Genomic DNA, 19,679 nt, shown 5'->3' with positions numbered 1-19,679 from the left:
AATATATCACTCTTTCTTCAGCATCATTTGGTCAATATCCTGCAATTCCCTCCCTAACAGCATTGTCCATGCATATACATTAAATAGTTCGAAAGGGCAACTAGGTTTAGGCAATAAGTGCTTGCTCAGCAGCATGTCACATCTGTGAGTGAAGAATAAAAAGGGCTGGAGCAGTTCAAGAATCATTTTTATCAAAGGTGACATGTGGTGAATAAAAGTTTCTGGACTTGCAAGTGATGTGCATGGTCCTTTCATGCTTTTTTTAAAGCTAGCAATCTAGTATTAATCAAAATCTAAATATTGAAATCTTTTCTATCACTAGTCCTTCAGCGATTTTATTCCCCATACATGGACAGGCTGAGAACATGACCTCTAAAAGTTTAAAAATAGTATTCCAATGCACCTTCAGATTCAGCTGAGATTACAGTAAATGACCTATGTGCTAATGTTTAATTATGATCCTATGAATGATAATCTAGATTCTAATCATGTTCTTATAATTATTCATAAGTATATTTAGTACAAAACATGTTATAACATAAGAAATTAAGTGGAACTTTAAATCTCTCTGAAAACCTTAGAGTATCAGGCTGAACAGATGTTTCCTCTATATAATTGGAAGAACCTCTATGGACATTAGTGGCAACTGTGTCACCCCTAGGTTAACCATCTGAACCGGTTATTTCAAGGGATAGGTTTCAGTGTAAAGTGAACCAGTTTCTGAAGGCAATGGCATATGTTAAAGGTTCTGATGTTGGTTTTGTTTCCATCTGTGGCACCTTTCATGCATTAAGTTTATGTGGCATTAAGTAGAATGAGTTCTTTTGCTGTCTGCTGTCATGTGCAAATTTTAGGCATTTTCTTGTATTTGTCATTGTCAATATATTTGTCTTCATATGTTGATTTTATTTTTGATCCTCAGAGTGATTTATAATCCGTAAAAAGGCTTTGCATATTTAAGGATGAAGAAGTTCATTTTATTTTTTGGTTAACAGCAAAATTCTTTCAGAGGATAAGGTTATCACTGGTTAAACCAACATTTATTACCCATTCCTAATTGTTCAGAGGGCAGTTAAGAGTAAACCATATTGCTGTGGGTCTGGAGTCACATGTAGGCCAGACCAAGTAAAGATGACAGTTTCTTTTCCAAACAGACATTAGTGAACTGGATAGATTTTTTCCACCAATTGACAATGGATTCATGTTCACCATTAGATCTTAATTCCGTATTTCTTTTACTGACTTCAAATTCAAATTCCAAAACCTGCCATGGCAGGATGCAAGCACAAGTCCCCCAAAACATTGCCTGGATCTCCAGATTAACACTCCAGCAAAAACACCATTAGGCTAACATATCCCCTTAAAATGAACAAAAACATGGTATCTCACACGATTGATCCACACTATCACAGACACATTAAAAAAATGTATTTATAAAAATGCAATTTAATTCAGTCTCTATTTTATTGCAGGCCTGATGTTTCTTTGCTGAGTTGATGTTTTGGCTCTAGTAAAGATATTGAAAATCAGAACTTTTCCAGTAGTTGCAAATGTTCTTGTGATTTATCTAAAAAAGATGGATCTCTCAAGTCACTTTGAAAGTGAAGCTTGTTAGGGGAGGACTCTTTCTTCTCTTTAATGATAGTTAGATATTTTACAGTGTCTGATGACTTAGATTAGACTATATTCCCAACAGTGTGGAAACAGGTCCTTTGGCCCGACAAGTCTACACCGCCCCTTGAAGAATCCCACCCAGACCCATCCCCCTGTAACCCACTCACCCCTGAACACTACGGGCAATTTAGCATGGCCAATCCATCTAGCCTGCACATCTTTGGACTGTGGGAGGAAACTGAAGCACCCGAAGGAAACCCATGCAGACATGGGGAGAATGTGCAGACATCACATGAAGAATTCTCGCTCTGTTGGATTTCTTTAAAAGTCAATTTGATTTTTGATATTTTCATTAGTGGGATGCAAAGAGGGCCACATTTTCATGTATCTTTGCATCAGTGTGGATTTATTGTCTAAATAATGCATTGTAATTCACTAAGTAATTTGGATTGCGATTTTTTACGCCTGTGGTTTCAGTTAACCTTTTGCATTTGAAAGGGAATCCAACATGCTATAACAGAGGTGTTAATGGGCCTTATTTATCTTTTGGCCTACCCACAATGACTCACATCTGAAAGAAACTCTTCTTAGTTCCCGCTAGAAATAAATCAGATTATTAGTCCAGAAAAGGTATCAGGCAATTCTCAGAAGTCATTTTGATTTTCAGTCTTTAAAATACACCTTTTAGCATGTAGCTTTAGGGATACTGGTTATGATTCTATGTTTTTATTACTGGCAGGCTTTGAAAGACATATTTTTCTGCAAAAATAAGGGAGTTGGTTTTAACAATTAGCAGCTAGTGCTTTATCTTCTGCTCTCAGCTAATCTTGCTACCTGCGTATGATTGTACCAATCTGGAGCATCTCACACTGGATGTGAGATAATAAAATGTGAGGCTGGATGAACACAGCAGGCCAAGCAGCATCTCAGGAGCACAAAAGCTGATGTGTCGGGCCTAGACCCTTCATCAGAGAGCGGGATGGGGTGAGGGTTCTGGAATAAATAGGGAGAGAGGGGGAGGCGGACCGAAGATGGAGAGAAAAGAAGATGGAGAGAACCGCCCAAAGAGGATCCCCCTCGTTCTCACACACCACCCCACCAACCTCCGGATACAACGCATCATCCTCCGACACTTCCGCCATCTACAATCCGACCCCAATACCCAACACATTTTTCCATCCCCACCCCTGTCTGCTTTCCGGAGAGACCACTCTCTCCGTGACTCCCTTGTTCGCTCCACACTGCCCTCCAACCCAACCACACCCGGCACCTTCCCCTGGAACCGCAGGAAATGCTACACTTGCCCCCACACCTCCTCCCTCACCCCTATCCCAGGCCCCAAGATGACATTCCACATTAAGCAGAGGTTCACCTGCACATCTGCCAATGTGGTATACTGCATCCACTGTACCCGCTGTGGCTTCCTCTACATTGGGGAAACCAAGCGGAGGCTTGGGGACCGCTTTGCAGAACACCTCCGCTCAGTTCACAACAAACAACTGCACCTCCCAGTCGCGAACCATTTCCACTCCCCCTCCCATTCTTTAGATGACATGTCCATCATGGGCCTCCTGCGGTGCCACAATGATGCCACCTGAAGGTTGCAGGAACAGCAACTCATATTCCGCCTGGGAACCCTGCAGCCTAATGGTATCAATGTGGACTTCACCAGTTTCAAAATCTCCCCTTCCCCAACTGCATCCCTAAACCAGCCCAGTTCGTTCCCTCCCCCCACTGCACCACACAACCAGCCCAGCTCTTCCCCCCACCCACTGCATCCCAAAACCAGTCCAACCTGTCTCTGCCTCCCTAACCGGTTCTTCCTCTCACCCATCCCTTCCTCCCACCCCAAGCCGCACCCCCATCTACCTACTAACCTCATCCCACCTCCTTGACCTGTCCGTCTTCCCTGGACTGACCTATCCCCTCCCTACCTCCCCACCTATACTCTCTCCACCTATCTTCTTTTCTCTCCATCTTCGGTCCGCCTCCCCCTCTCTCCCTATTTATTCCAGAACCCTCACCCCATCCCCCTCTCTGGTGAAGGGTCTAGGCCCGACACATCAGCTTTTGTGATCCAGAGATGCTGCTTGGCCTGCTGTGTTCATCCAGCCTCACATTTTATTATCTTGGATTCTCCAGCATCTGCAGTTCCCATTATCTCTCTCACACTGGATTGGCACTGTTTCCAAAGCTGCTTGTCCTTATCTCTAATTATGGCCCTTCCCCTCTCTGTGTACTGTAACACTTCTTTGTTGAACAGTTTATGGGCCTACAACAAACAGAAATGTGATGACCGTTATGGTACTACTCTTTCATGTGTCAGTCTGAAGCCATGGTATAGCACTAAAACTGCCATTTCCACAGTTTCCACTTTGACTTTGTTGTGAGCCTTCTGCATTAGCAAATGCTTGAGCTAATGATAAGGTCTTTTCCAAGACAAGTTATCCTATGGACTCACGTACCTGAGTCAGATGGGTACTTGGCTTTTTTTTGCCTTTTTACTGTCAAAGTGTGCCAGTTCCAGGCTTTTCCTCTATTGTCAATGTGTGGCTAGGCTTTGGAGTCTTCTAAGATTATTTTCCCTTTCCTTTAGAGTCCTTCCACTGTATCACCCTGTAATGAAGTCTTCCTATGATTTTTCTCTGCCTTCGGAGTCTTCCCCTATTTCCATTTTCATCTTATTTGTCTGAAGTTGAGGCCTCCCACTTCCTTTTACCACCTTTGTGTTTCACACTTGTTTTAACTTCAGGTCCTGTTTCAGGAGGGTTTTAGTTCTTACTGCTACCATACTTTATCTTGTGTTTTAAGCGAATGCTGCTTCTGGACATTGAGATACCAGACTAAAAAATCTCATGCTGAGGGTTGCTTTACATAGACAAACCCTGAGGTGAATTGTTCCTTATCTACAAGTGAGGCTCGCTCCTTTACTTTTTTCTGTGTACAGTAGCCCTTTTTTTTTTACATTTACAGCTAATAGGTTATCAAATGCAGCTATGCACTGTAGTATCTCAGGCGTCTCTTCAGATATCCCTTCTAGACTTCTCTAGTGACCTCTTTTTCTGATATCAGTCAAGTGATCAGATGGATCATAATTTGCATGAATTTTTTTATGCCATGCTTAGCACAAACCATCTGAAAGTTAGAGTGTCCCGGATCTGCAATGCCAGCAGGATTCTAGGCCCCTGTCTGCAAAGCAAGGCAGTAATTTTTCTCTTTGTCATAAGATTGACAAATGTTTCAAACTGTACAGGGCAAATCCAAACTGTCACTGCTTCATCGGGTATACAATGACCTTTTAAATATGACACTGGTGCCAGGAATCCGGCAGTGGCATATACATCCACCAATGACACAAGGGAGATCAGCTACCATTGAACTAGCAGGGTGCATAAGAGTGTGATACCTAGTTAATGAAGAACATTTGGGTGATAGCATGAGAAAATCAAAGGACCACTCAGTGAGTGGAAAATGGAGGAAGAGGTGGGGGATAGGGCCAGTGTAGCTTTGGAAGAGGGATGGTTCCACCTATCCTACAAAGAGGCAGGCATAGCTCGGGTCCATGAGGGTACCCATGGCCACCCCCTCTGTCTGAAGGAAGTAAGGACAATTGAAAGAGAAGTTGTTGAGGGTGATGACGGGTTCCTATGGGGAGCTCGAACAGTTCATCCACTTCAGTAACACCTCCCACCCCAACCTTAAGTTTACTTGGACCATCTCTGACACCTCCTTCATCTTCCTGGACCGCTCTGTCTCCATCTCTGGCATCCACCTGGAAAATGATATCCATTTTAAGCCTACTGACTCCCGCAACTACCTAGAGTACTCCTCCTCTCACCCACCTTCCTGCAAAAAGGCCATCCCCTATTCCCAATTCCCTCGCCACTGCCGCATCTGCTCCCAAGATGAGGCAGTCCACTCCCGAACATGCCAGATGTTCTCTTTTTTCAAGAACCGCAACGTCCCCTGCATAGTGATCAAAAATGCCCTCGACCGTGTCTCCCGCGTTTCCCGAAACTCATCCCTCACACTCCCTCCCTGCAATAATAGTCAAAACAGAATCTCCCTCATCCTCACATACCACCCCACCAACCTCCAAATCCAATGCAGCATCCTCTGGCACTTCCACCATCTGCAATATGACCCCACTACCAAAGACATTTTTCCCTCCCCAGCCTTATGTGCTTTCTGGAGGGACCACACTCTCCATGGCTCCCTTGTCCGCTCCACTCTCCCCTCCAGCCCCATCCACCCCCAGCACGTTTCCCTGCAACCGAAGCAAGTGCTACAACTACCCCTACACCTCCCCCCTCACCCCCATCCCAGGCCCCAAGAAGACCTTCCACATCAAACAGATGTTCACCTGCACATCTGCTAATGTGATATACTGTATCCGCTGTTCCCATTGTGGCCTCCTCGACATCGGGGAAACCAAGCAGAGGCTTGGGGATCGCTTTGCAGAACACCTACACTCAGTTCGCAACAAACAACTGCACCTCCCAGTCTTGAAACATTTCAACTCACCCTCCCAGTCCTTGGATGACATGTCCATCCTGGGCCTCCTGCATTGCCACAATGACACCACCCAAAAGATGCAGGAAAAACATCTCATATTTCGCTTGGGAACCCTGCAGCCGAAAGGTATCAATGTGGACTTCACAAGCTTTAAAATCTACCCGCCTTCACAGCATCCCAAAACCAATCCAGCTAGCACCCCCCCCCAACCATTCCTTCCACCTCAAGCCCCACCCCATCTCCTACCCACTAACCTCACCCGCCTTCTTGACCTGTCTTGGACCTGTCCTCCTTGGACCGACCTATCCCCTGTCTAACTCCCCACCTACATTCAGCTTACCTTGCTCTAACCCTGCCGCTTTGACCTGTCTATCTCCTCTCACCCTATCTTCTCCTTTATCCATCTTTTATCGGCCTCCCCCGTCTCCCTATTTATTTCAGAATCCCCTTCCCCTCCTCCATTTCTGAAGAAGGGTCTCGACACAAAACGTCAACTTTCCTGCTCCTCTGATGTTGCATGGCCTGCTGTGTTCATCCAGCTCTACATCTTGTTATCTCAGCCCTCTTAGTAGAAACTGGTTCAGCAGTAAAGAAAGAAAGATGAGGGGTAGACAAGTTCAGATGCTCAGGAAGAACGCAATTTCCAGACACACAAATGAAACAAACCAAAGTATGATTTTGAGATAATAGAAATACCATTGAACTTGTTGTTGTGAGCAAGGGAAATCCTGAAAAATACGGCTAGTCAGGCAAATGTCCTTAGCTGGAGAGGTGTAATCGCTCCTCCACGCCTTCTTCAAGGACTTCATATCTACATAATTATCCACAATAATCTTACGTGTGGAAAATTCTTTATTCACAAGGATATGCAGATTGCTGTAGAGAGATGAAGAGAGGTGTATTGATAGCCTATTCATTGAGAAAGCTCTGCAGGGTCGGAGCTGTAAGCAATGAGAGACACAAAGCTGATGGCAAGTTGTGCACAAGGTAGAAGTCTGTACCTTCTATCTTGCATATGCCCTGCATAAATTAAATTTGGACAGCCTCAACCTACTTCCTGCTAAGCTTTAATCAAACCTGAGTATTTGTCACAACTTGGCATTACAGCTAGGGAGAATATAAGGATGAATGCTATGGGAAATGAAACAGCATCTCGGTGTTCAGCCAGGTGAATTCTATGCCTGACCTGGAAGTTGCCAATGCTGGCATTTTGCAACAAAAATGCACATTGTTTGAAAGTCACCTTGATGTTCACAAAACTAATTAAAATTTAGCATAGGTTTTGGATACTTTTTTAAATGCGTTTACTGGAAGGAGTACAAAAAAGAAACATAATTAAGACTGCAAAACAGAAATAAAATGACACAAGCAACAGTTTGACTCATTGAACAATGTTCCTTAGCTACCTAAATGGAAAATGTGTTCTCAAGAAACACTTAAGCTTTTGTGAAAAAAAAAGTTCCTGCATTTCATCAAAATGTGTGAAGCAATTCCCAGAGACTGTCTGGAGACAAATTAGGATCTGCCAATAACTACCTCATATAGAGCACAAATGTTCCCAGCATTTGCCAACAATATCCTGTTGATAAAATGCAGTTCCAGCCCAATCTTCCACTCTCAGGTTTTGATAAGGAAACGAGGCTCCTGTGTCCTTATAATCTCAGTGATTACTATCAAAACTTGCTTCATAAACAGTATAAAACCAGTAAACGAAAAAAGGGAGACTTACTGGTGAGGACACTGGGCAAAGGTTTAACCACAAGCAAAGTATCAAAATGTTCCTGTTAAATTTATGTATTTCAGAAGAAATAAAATAGACCAAGATGATAACATGTAATGATGAACATCTGGTATTGTTCTCAAATGTACACATATTCAGCTGGTATTTTTGCCCTGGGAGATTGCGTAAAATAAATGTAAGAATAGTTTTCACAGTACCTTTCAAGTATTGCGAATTTAGTGGGTACATGAAAGGCTTGACATTCTAAATCATACTAGTTCAATCAAATAATTGAAGCATAAGCATTGTCCTATAACATGTAACCTTAATGTTATTGTAATTTCACGTTACTGCACTATTTTGGTCCTTTCTGCCAGCTGATTGTTCCATTGGGTGGGGGTGATGATGGTCATGTCCAATCCTAGGCAGTGTAGCGGGGAATACATGTGATTTCCTGGAGCTGTTGGCAGGTTGAGTGGAAAATAAATTCTGCATGTGATATTTGGAATTGCAAAGAGAAGTATGAATTTTTTTTTAAGAAAGGTATGTCAGTGTTCCAGCAGTCTTGAAATCTGTGTGCCTGCACACAAAAGAAAGCATATGAAGTCGCTGTTTAAAGTGTACAAAAATAGTAAAGTAGTAAAGGTACATGTTCTGTAGATCTTGAAGTTTTACTTTATTCAGAAAACAAAATATTTAGGAAGCAATTTCAGAAAAAGAATTTCTTATCCCTTTGGCCATTTCTGTCTTTTCCACATTAGCGCCTTGAATGTGTTGACTCTTATTTTCTATGAATTAACGATTGCAAATTAACCTCTGATACCTCACTCATTCTTCATGTGTAACTACTGTTGGATTGGATCACAACAAAGCACAGAAATTGAACAGGAACCCCCTCTAGTATAGGGGTGCTCAAGACAATTGCACTCTGTCCTCGTCAGAGGACAGGGCAGGAACGATCCATAAATGCACTTCAAATAACTTGTGCAATCTTTGTGCAATGCTCAAGTGATGGTATACACAGTTGAAGAAATTAAAAATGCGCCATTTATTCTGCTTTATTGTCAATTGGTTGTTTGATGTTTTACATACCATTTTACATCTGACGTGTGATAGGGAAGATTTAATGGTTTATACTGGGCTCATAAAATCACAAACTATGTATAAACTATTATTCCACTGCACAAAGGATGAGTTTATATTTCAGCGCAACCTTTTATAATTGTCTAAAGTAAGGCAATGTTTGACGTTGACTGCTAGGGTTTTGCAATTATACAAAGATTAACAGAAACGTTACATTTGTGCATGGCACTGGTTACTCTGGATTTTCAAATTGCACATGTGTATTTGTTCACAAGTGTGCACTCATTAATCATTCATTGTCTAAATGCCCGTCCATGTACAGGGAGCTGTAACTTATGCGAATGAGCAGTTTAGGCTATTCAGCATATTTCAACCATTTTGAAAGTTCGTTCCTAAAAGATTGGATCTAAGTTTGGCAATGGTAAGGAATACTCAAGCACAGCTCAAAAGTTCTTGTTGGTTGGTGAGTACTTTAGCACAGCAAACATGGCATGGCAAAGGAATCCCTTGAAAATCATTATTTAGCATTAAGTCGAACCTTCAATGTTTTATAACAGCAAAAAAAATCACAAAATTAACAATATGACTATAAAGTCCACAATTTGCAAATGTGGAATGTGTTTGTTTTATACTTTTTAAAGAATTGGTATTGAATTTGAAACATTTGAAATTTCTATATTTAGAAATGAAATCATAAGTCTAGTATCTACAAACACTATGGTTATGGCACTTATCTAACATGTGCTGTCCAATACTTTGTGAATTCCTGCTGCTCCTGTTTCTTGTTTTTCACACTTTGAAATTCAGTTAAACAATCTTATGTTAATTTCTGTAGCAAACTGAATGCCACAAGAAGAACAATTTTAATGTTTGATGTCAGTGTCCAATGGAATTATGAATATCACAGTTACCGAGATACATGATCTTAAACAATTATCAATTAAGTTGTCAATCTAAACTTCAAACAGTGAGAGGGACATTTTGTGAAATCATTCTTACAATATGGGCTTTGCAGACTTTGCTAGCATGTATTACCTATCCCTAGTTACCATTGTAAAGGTGCTGGTGAACCCTTTCTTGAACTGCAGTCCAATTGGTGAAGGGACACCCGCATACTGCTCGGGGCCAGGGAGCATTCTAAGAATTTTGACCCAGAGATAGTGAAGTTATGACAATACACTTCCAGGTCAAGATGGTGACTTGCATATAGTGGCGTTCCCATGCATCTGCTGCACTTGTCCTTATACATATTAGTCGTTGTGGGTTTATAAGGTGCTGCCTAAGGAGCCTTGGTAAATTTCTGCACTTGTAAATGGTACACTTGCACTATTCCAGAGTGGTGATGAAAGAAGTGGATGTTTGAGATTATTGTACCAATGAAAGTGGTTGCTTTGTACTGGATGGAATCACATAACTTTAGTGTTGAAGGAGCTGCACTGATCGAGGCAAGTGGGGAATGTTCCATCACACATTTCACTTGCAGTGCATAGATAACAGGATCAGGAAATGAGTTCTTCATTACATAGATTTGCAGCATCTGACTTACTCCTGCAGCTATAGGACTTACATGACTAGTTCAGTTCAGTTTCAGGACAATGTTAAGTTTAGGATAGTTACAGAGAATTCAGCGATGGGAACATCATTGAATGTCAAGAGAAAAGGGTTAGATTTGCCTTTGTCTGATATTTGTGTAATACAAATATCATTTACCATTTGTTAGCATAAACCTAGATATTGTCAAAATCTTTCAGCATTTGGGCATGAATGCTTCAATATCTGAACGAATCATGAATCGTGCTGAATGCAGTATAATTATCAGTGGCTATCCAATCTTCTGACTTTATGATGGAGAGAAGGTCATCAATGCAGCTGAAGATAGTTGGGCTGAAGACATTGCCCTGGGGAACTCCTTTAACGATAACCTGAAGCTCTAATGACTGCCCACCAAAAATCAGAACCATTTTTTAGTTTGGCCTATGACTCCAACCAACAGAGAAATTCCTCCTGATTCTTTTTGGTTGTGTTTTCAGTGTATGCTTCATGATACTACACTCGACCAAATGTGGTCTTGATGTCAAGGGTCATCACTCTGGCCACCTCGGAAATTCAGCTGCTTTGTGCATGTTTGAACTAAGGCCATTCTGAGGTCTGTAATGAAGTAATCCGGATAGAACTCAAACAAGCTTCAATGATAAGGTTAATGCTCAGCAGGTGCTCCTTGCTAGCTCTTTTGATGATCCCTTCCATCACTTTACTGACTGAGAACACAGTAGGGGGCGGTTACTGGTTAAGATGGATTTGTCCTACTTTCTGTGTACAGAGTTATCTGGGCAATTTATCGGCAGAGATACCAGGGTTCTGTAGTGGAGCAGTTTGGCTATATTTTTGACAGTGTTCCAGAGAACTAATTTTCAGTTTTATAGCTGGAATGCTGTTAAGGCCCTTAACCTTTGCAGTATCTAGTGTCTTCAGGCATTCCTTTATCGTGTGCAGTGAATTGAATCGTCCGAAGGCTGTTATCTGTGATACCCGGTACCTCTGGAAGACGTTGAGATGGATTGTATGCATTCAGCAATCTAGTGACAGACTGTTTCAAATGCTTCAGCCTTATCATTTTACACTAATGTGCTGGGCTGTCCTATGGAGCTTAAAGGCACTTGTAAAGATTCCTCCCCACTTCGGTATTAAACTGTTTACCACCATTCATGGCTAAATGTGATAGTACTGAAGAGCTCAGATCTGATCTGTTGGCTATGGAATAACTTCTCTCTCTCTCTCCCTATCACTTGATGTATGTTTTTTGGTACAACAGTATTTCTGTTTTTTTGCTTTCACAGGCTGATGCCACATTTTTAAATATTTCTGGAGTTGCACATGACAGACCCTCCTTCACTCTTAGAATCATAGAGTCATTGAGCTGTAGAGCATGGTAACAGAACCTTTGATCCAACTCATCCAAGATGACTAGATATTCTAAATTAATCTAATCCCATTTGCCAGCATTTGTCCAATATCCCTCTGAAGCCTTCCTCTTTGTATAGCCATCCAGATGCCTTTTAAATGTTGTAATTGTACCAGCCTCCACCAGCTCCTCTAACTTCTCATTCCGTACACTCAACATCCTTTGCATGAAAAAAAAACTTGCCGCTTAGATCCCTTTAAAGTTTTCCCTTCTCACCTGAAACATATGCCCTCTAGTTTTAGACTCCCCAACTATGGGGAAAAGATCTTGGCTATTCAGCCAATCTATGCCCCTCATGATTTTATAAACCTCTACAAGGTCATCTCTCAGCCTCTGATGTTCCAGGGAAAATAGCCCCAGCCCCAGCTCTATCGCTTAAACATTCCAACTGTGGCAACACCCTTATAAATCTTATCTGAAACCTCTCAAATTTCACATGTTATGCAGAATAGGCCTACCAAGTCTTTACTGCCAGAAATACATTACTGCTGACATTAGTCCCACATTACTGCATTAAACCTGTAGCAGTGAATGTTATGACACTTCAGAAGTGTTAATCCAAGTGCTTTTAAGAAGCTTGAAGTTCCTCACCTAAAATACTTTCCCATTGCCAGTCACTCACTGCAGAGTATGATACTCCTCCCAGGAAATTCTGTATTACTGGCCATGAGTTCTGTGGGTCCTTGTGTGACTGATGAGCCTTACCCTAGAGCTGTATCTTTGACCACACATTTGGTAGGTGTTTCTAAGGAGGTGTATGTGTTCCTTGGCCTTGGGGTGACCGTCATTCCTTTCTCCAGAGATAATGGGAACTGCAGATGCTGGAGAATCCAAGATAATAAAATGTGAGGCTGGATGAACACAGCAGGCCAAGCAGCATCTCAGGAGCACAAAAGCTGACGTTTCGGGCCCAGACCCTTCATCAGAGAGGGGGATGGGGTGAGGGTTCTGGAATAAATAGGGAGAGAGGGGGAGGCGGACCGAAGATGGAGAGTAAAGAAGATAGGTCGAGAGAGTATAGGTGGGGAGGTAGGGAGGGGATAGGTCAGTCCAGGGAAGGCGGACAGGTCAAGGAGGTGGGATGAGGTTAGTAGGTAGGAGATGGGGGTGCGGCTTGGGGTGGGACGAAGGGATGGGTGGGAGGAAGAACAGGTTGGGGAGGCAGAGACAGGTTGGACTGGTTTTGGGATGCAGTGGGTGGAGGGGAAGAGCTGGGCTGGTTTAGGGATGCGGTGGGGGAAGGGGAGATTTTGAAGCTCAAGAAGTCCACATAGATAGCATTAGGCTGCAGCGTTCCCAAGCGGAATATGAGTTGCAGTTCCTGCAACCTTCGGGTGGCATCATTGTGGCACTGCAGGAGGCCCATGAAGGACATGTCATCTAAAGAATGGGAGGGGGAGTGGAAAAGATTTGCGACTGGGAGGTGCAGTTGTTTGTTGCGAACTGAGCGGAGGTGTTCTGCAAAGCAGTCCCCAAGCCTCCGCTTGGTTTCCCCAATGTAGAGGAAGCCACACCGGGTACAGTGGATGCAGTATACCACTATGGCAGATGTGCAGGTGAACCTCTGCTTAATGTGGAATGTCATCTTGGGGCCTGGGATAGGGGTGAGGGAGGAGGTGTGGGGGCAAGTGTAGCATTTCCTGCGGTTGCAGGGAAAGGTGCCGGGTGTGGTTGGATTGGAGGGCAGTGTGGAGCGAACAAGGGAGTCACGGAGAGAGTGGTCTCTCCGGAAAGCAGACAGGGGTGGGGATGGAAAAATGTGTTGGGTGGTGGGGTCGGATTGTAGATGGCGGAAGTGTCGGAGGATGATGCGTTGTATCCGGAGGTTGGTGGGGTGGTGTGTGAGAACGAGGGGGATCCTCTTGGGGCGGTTGTGGCGGGGGCGGGGTGTGAGGGATGTGTTGCGGGAAATACGCGAGACACGGTCAAGGGCGTTCTCGATCACTGTGGGGGGAAAGTTGCGGTCCTTGAAGAACTTGGACATCTGGGATGTGCGGGAGCTTGTAACTGATGTCCATTTCAAGCCCACCGACTCCCACAGCTACCTAGAATACACTTCCTCCCACCCACCCTCCTGCAAAAATTCCATCCCCTATTCCCAATTCCTCCACCTCCGCCGCATCTGCTCCCACGATAAGACATTCCACTCCCGCACATCCCAGATGTCCAAGTTCTTCAAGGACCGCAACTTGCCCCCCACAGTGATCGAGAATGCCCTTGACCGTGTCTCCCGCATTTCCCGCAACACATCCCTCACACCCCGCCCCCGCCACAACCGCCCCAAGATGATCCCCCTCGTTCTCACACACCACCCCACCAACCTCCGGATACAACGCATCATCCTCCGACACTTCCGCCATCTACAATCCGACCCCACCACCCAAGACAGTTTTCCATCCCCACCACTGTCTGCTTTCCGGAGAGACCACTCTCTCCGTGACTCCCTTGTTCGCTCCACACTGCCCTCCAACCCCACCACACCCGGCATCTTCCCCTGCAACCGCTGGAAATGCTACACTTGCCCCCACACCTCCTCCCTCACACCTATCCCAGGCCCCAAGATGACATTCCACATTAGGCAGAGGTTCACCTGCACATCTGCCAATGTGGTATACTGCATCCACTGTACCCGGTGTGGCTTCCTCTACATTGGGGAAACCAAGCGGAGGCTTGGGGACCGCTTTGCAGAACACCTCCGCTCGGTTCGCAACAAACAACTGCACCTCCCAGTCGCAAATCTTTTCCACTCCCCCTCCCATTCTTTAGATGACATGTCCTTCATGGGCCTCCTGCAGTGCCACAATGATGCCACCCGAAGGTTGCAGGAACAGCAACTCATATTCCGCTTGGGAACGCTGCAGCCTAATGCTATCAATGTGGACTTCTCGAGCTTCAAAATCTCCCCTTCCCCCACCGCATCCCTAAACCAGCCCAGCTCTTCCCCTCCACCCACTGCATCCCAAAACCAGTCCAACCTGTCTCTGCCTCCCCAACCTGTTCTTCCTCCCACCCATCCCTTCGTCCCACCCCAAGCCGCACCCCCATCTCCTACCTACTAAACTCACCCCACCTCCTTGACCTTTCCGTCTTCCCTGGACTGACCTATCCCCTCCCTACCTCCCCACCTATACTGTCTCCACCTATCTTCTTTTCTCTCCATCTTCGGTCTGCCTCCCCCTCTCTCCCTATTTATTCCAGAACCCTCACCCCATCCCCCTCTCTGATGAAGGGTCTGGGCCCGAAACGTCAGCTTTTGTGCTCCTGAGATGCTGCTTGGCCTGCTGTGTTCATCCAGCCTCACATTTTATTATTCCTTTCTCCAGTTCTGTTTCCATACTTCCTCTTGCTGACAGGTGTTCTTAAAGAATCATCTCTTCGTCTTGGAATTTTCTTCAAGCCGGTATCTTCTGATTGAAAGTTTCCCATAAGTTGACATCTAAATTGCATTTCTTGACAGAAGCCTTCAGGGAGTCTTTGCTATGTTTCCTTTGTTCTCTCTTCCAGTGCCTTTCTTCAGCTGGATGAAGACGATTTGCTCTGGGAGTTGGAGCTCAGGTATCTGAAACACGTGGCCGGCCCAGTGAAATTAATTTTGGATTATCATGTCATTGGTCTCTTCAAGAAAGCAGATGCTAATGCACCTGTCCTCCCTGTTTATGCAGAATAACCATCTCAAACAGCTTTGATGCTATTTCTCAAGGGTCTTGAGATCTTCATCAGTAGCCCAAGCTTCAGACCTATAGAGTCAGAAGGATAATTGTCTTATACATAAAGACCCTGGTTTCAGCCAGATGTCACAGCCATCGAAGACTCATCCTTTGGTGTCCAAAGGCAATGTTCGCAGGTTGGATGAGATATTGATGTTGCCTTAGAAAAGAGGTAGCTTCCCAGGTAGGGGAATTGTCCCACGTTTAGACGGGACTGGAATTTACCTTGGGATGAATTGGTAAGGGATTTGAATCTTGAGGTTGAGGCTGAGACCAATTCTTCAGTATGTTTCACAGAGGCATTTAGCAATGCTTGAAGACTCTATTCTGGGAGAGCAGAGCAGCCATTGTCATCTGCACACTGCAGTTCCACCAGTGAGGTCAGTGTCACTTCCTTCTTGGGTTTCAACCAGTCGCAATTAGACAATATTCATGTCACTGAGAAGCTCGATCTTGACAAGACAAAGAATGGCAGTAATGAGGGTGGAGGAAAGGGTGTGAGCAATGAAATATCCCTGCTTGGTCCCTGATTTTAACCTCTAAAGGATTCTGCCATATTACCACCAATTGAAGACCATTGCTTACATCTTTTTGTGAGGGAGATGAAAGAGGTTGATGAATTTCTCTGGACAGCTGGCCTTTAACAGGGTCTTCCATAGCACTTCTCAATTGACTGAATCAAAGCCTTGGTCAGAACAATGAAGCCCATATGGAGTTGTTGGTGTGGTTTTCGGCATTCTCTTGGAATTTCCAAGTAGTGAAATTCATATTCATCATTCTACAGTTTGGCAAAGAGGCACACTGGCTTTCAGGAAGGTTTCCCTGAGTCTGGGAGAAGTGCCCCGTGAGCATTTGAGCCATGGTCTTTCTGACAGACAGTGGGGAGATACCTCTGTAGTTCCCACTGTCTGCTTTGTCTTCATTTATGGAAGAAGGTGATGATGGCAGAATCCCTGGGATTGGCAGGGATTTTTTTTTATTTGTCCCAGATTTTCAGGAATACTTAATGGACAAGTTGGGTTAGCTCTGCTCCTCTAAGTTTAAAAAATTTCTGCTGAAATCCCATCCACTCCTGTGGCTTTTACAATCTTCCAGTGTCTAATGATGCCTTCAACTTCTGCCACACGAGAGCGAAGTTCAAGATCATCTTTGATGGAGAGTTGATGGGGAATTGGGGGATTTCCTCAAATATGTCCTTGTCAATGATTTGACTACAGTTTAGGAGTTATTTGAAGTGTTCTGTCCATTGAGGCTGACTTTTTTTCTCTGTCTGTCAAAAGGGCTCCATTCTTACACCACACTGATTTGAAACCAAAAGTGTTGGGTCTGTAGATTGACTAGGTGGTACTGAAGAAACTCTGGGTGTCATGCTTGTCAACAAGGAGTTGCAGCTGCTTAGCATTCTCAGTCCACCTTTGGTTCCTGATTTCCCTCGTTCTACTTTGTAACTTTGTCTGTGCTGTTTGAGTTCTCCTCTCTGCTTCTGTGTCGTTCTGGTGATGGTTGTTTTGCCAGGCCTGGAGAGCTTTCCTCCTCTTAACGATGAGGTTTCGACCATAAGACATAGGAGTGGAAGTAAGGCCATTCAGCCTATCAAGTCCACTTTGCCATATAAATCATGGCTGAATGGCATTTCAACTCCACTTCCCTGCACTCTCCCCGTAGCCCTTGATTCCTTGTGAGATCAAGAATTTGTCGATCTCTGCCTTGAAGGCATCTCACGTCCCGGCCTCCACTGCACTCTGTGGCAATAAATTCCACAAGCCCACCACTCTCTGGCTGAAGAAATGTCTCTTCATTTCAGTTTTAAATTTACCCCCTCTAATTTTAAGGCTGTGCCCACGGGTCCTAGTCTGCACGCCTAACGGAAACAACTTCCCAGCGTCCACCCCTTCTAAGCCATACGTTATCTTGTAAGCTTGTATTAGATCTCCCCTCAACCTTCTAAACTCTAATGAGTACAATCCCAGGATCCTTAGCCGTTCATCCTATGTTAAACCTACCATTTCAGGGATCATCTGTGTGAATCTCCAGTGGAAACGCTCCAGGGCTAGTATGTACTTCCTGAAATGTGGGGCCCAAAATTGGACATGGTAGTTTAAGATGATGTCATCATTCTTGTAGAGCTAGTCTTGGTGTTTCCTAGTTTTGTAGTCAATGGTCTTCAGCTCTTTCCAGATTTTCTGCATTAAAATGAGCTGTTCAGAGATTTTGGTAAAGCCACCCTTGAAAGTTTATTATTCTGCCTGACTTTTAAAGCTGCTCAGCATTGAACTTTTTTCCTTCTGAATCATTTCTTCTGCTTCTGGTGGCATTTTGATAGGCATTGAGGAGCAGATGAGCTGGTGTTCTGCACTGATCATTGCTTTGGAAATCCTTTTGTTCTTGGGATTGAACAATGACGTAGTCGACCTTGTGCCAGTGCATCCTGGATGCATCCAAGATGTCTTCAATTTATCTTTTTAGTACAACAGTGTGTTGATGATGATCAGATGGTGAGTAGGAGAATCCCACTGAGATCAAAATTCCGAACTCCCTTTTATTGCAACAATACATTTGCAGAATTGGGCAGCCTTTCTGTCTCTGGCATTGAAGTCCCTAAGAATGATAAATTATCTTTCTTAGTGATGTTGGTGACTGTGAAGTACACAGTGGAATAGAACCTTTCTTTGGACACGGCCACGACATCAAGTGTTGGAACATAGGCACTCACAACTGCTTTTGTGCTCCTGAGATGCTGCTTTGCCTGCTGTGTTCATCCAGCTCCACACTTTCTAATCTTGCTGCCTGCTAGTTCATAGGTACAAATGAAGAATCATAAGATGCTTGTTGATGGCAACAAAGAACTTCAAGTCAGTTGACAAGCTCATTCTTGATAGTGAATCCAATTTCTGTGTGTTCTGAGTTGCTCTTTGGGTTTTCATGTCCAGAAGATACTTAATCATTACCTTACAGAAAAAACAAAAGAACTCCGGATGCGATAAATCAGAGACAAAATTAGAAATTGCTGCAAAACTCAGCAGGTCTGAGGAATGGACACTTGACCCAAAACGTTAACTCTAATCTCTCTCCACATATTCTGCCAAACCTGCTGAGCTTTTTCAGCAATTTCTATTTTTGTAACCATTACCTTTTTCCCTAGGTTGGTGTCTGCCTGCTCTTCAAGTCTCCTGCAAGGCAGCGATTATCAATATTGAAGTGCCTGAGTTGACAGGTAATGATGGCAGTTCTTCCTTCCAGATGATTGTTTTGCTCATCATCCTTGAGAATTGGTGCATTTCACATGCTGAGACTTTGTTTTTCTGTTTGTGCCAATCATCGAAGTGCATTATAAAGCTGCTCCCATGTTACCAAAATTAAACCAAGAAGTACCTGCTGTCTACTGGAGGCTGTCTAGTTTTAATAAGATGGAACTTACAGAGAAGTACCAAAATCTAAAAGCATCACAGGCCATACATGCACTCCAGAATGTTCCCACTGCATCTGGCAACTCTTTTTTGAAGGCAAGAAAATGTTTCAAGTTTGAACTGAGCAGTGTCCAGAAATGCAATTTAGATATCAATTGATCCACATTTGCATGTATTTATTGTTAACAAAGCCAGAAAATCTTCTTGAAACAGTAAGGATTGCAGATGCTAGAAGCTAGAGTCAATAGATGTGAAACTAGAAAAGCACAGTAGGTCAGACTGCATTCAAGGAGCAGAAAAAACAACTTTTTCAGGCTGAAACCCTTCACCAGGACTGGGGAGGAGGTGTGGAGTCCAGAAATAAATAGAAGAAGGGTGTGGTGGGAGGGTAGGTGGGATGGAGATAGGAGGATGCACATAGGTGGTCATAGTGGTCGGTTAGTCAAAAGGGTGCTTCAGATAGATGAGCCAGAAGATGGACAGCTTGGGGATGGAGAGATTTTGAAGCTGACAACATCTGCAGTAAGAGAAACAGTTAATGTTCCAATCTTTCTTCACAACAGGACAAAGCTGAAAAAGTGATGGGTTTTAACTTGTAGAAACAGATGATGAAAAACAAGTGAAACGGAAAGTAAAGTCCATGAAAGATAAGAGGTTAAGCTGGATTGTGA

The sequence above is a fragment of the Stegostoma tigrinum genome, chromosome 5 (genome assembly GCF_030684315.1).
Source record: "Stegostoma tigrinum isolate sSteTig4 chromosome 5, sSteTig4.hap1, whole genome shotgun sequence".
Classification (NCBI taxonomy): Eukaryota; Metazoa; Chordata; class Chondrichthyes; order Orectolobiformes; family Stegostomatidae; genus Stegostoma; species Stegostoma tigrinum.
Note: the sequence above shows the minus strand (reverse complement) of the source record.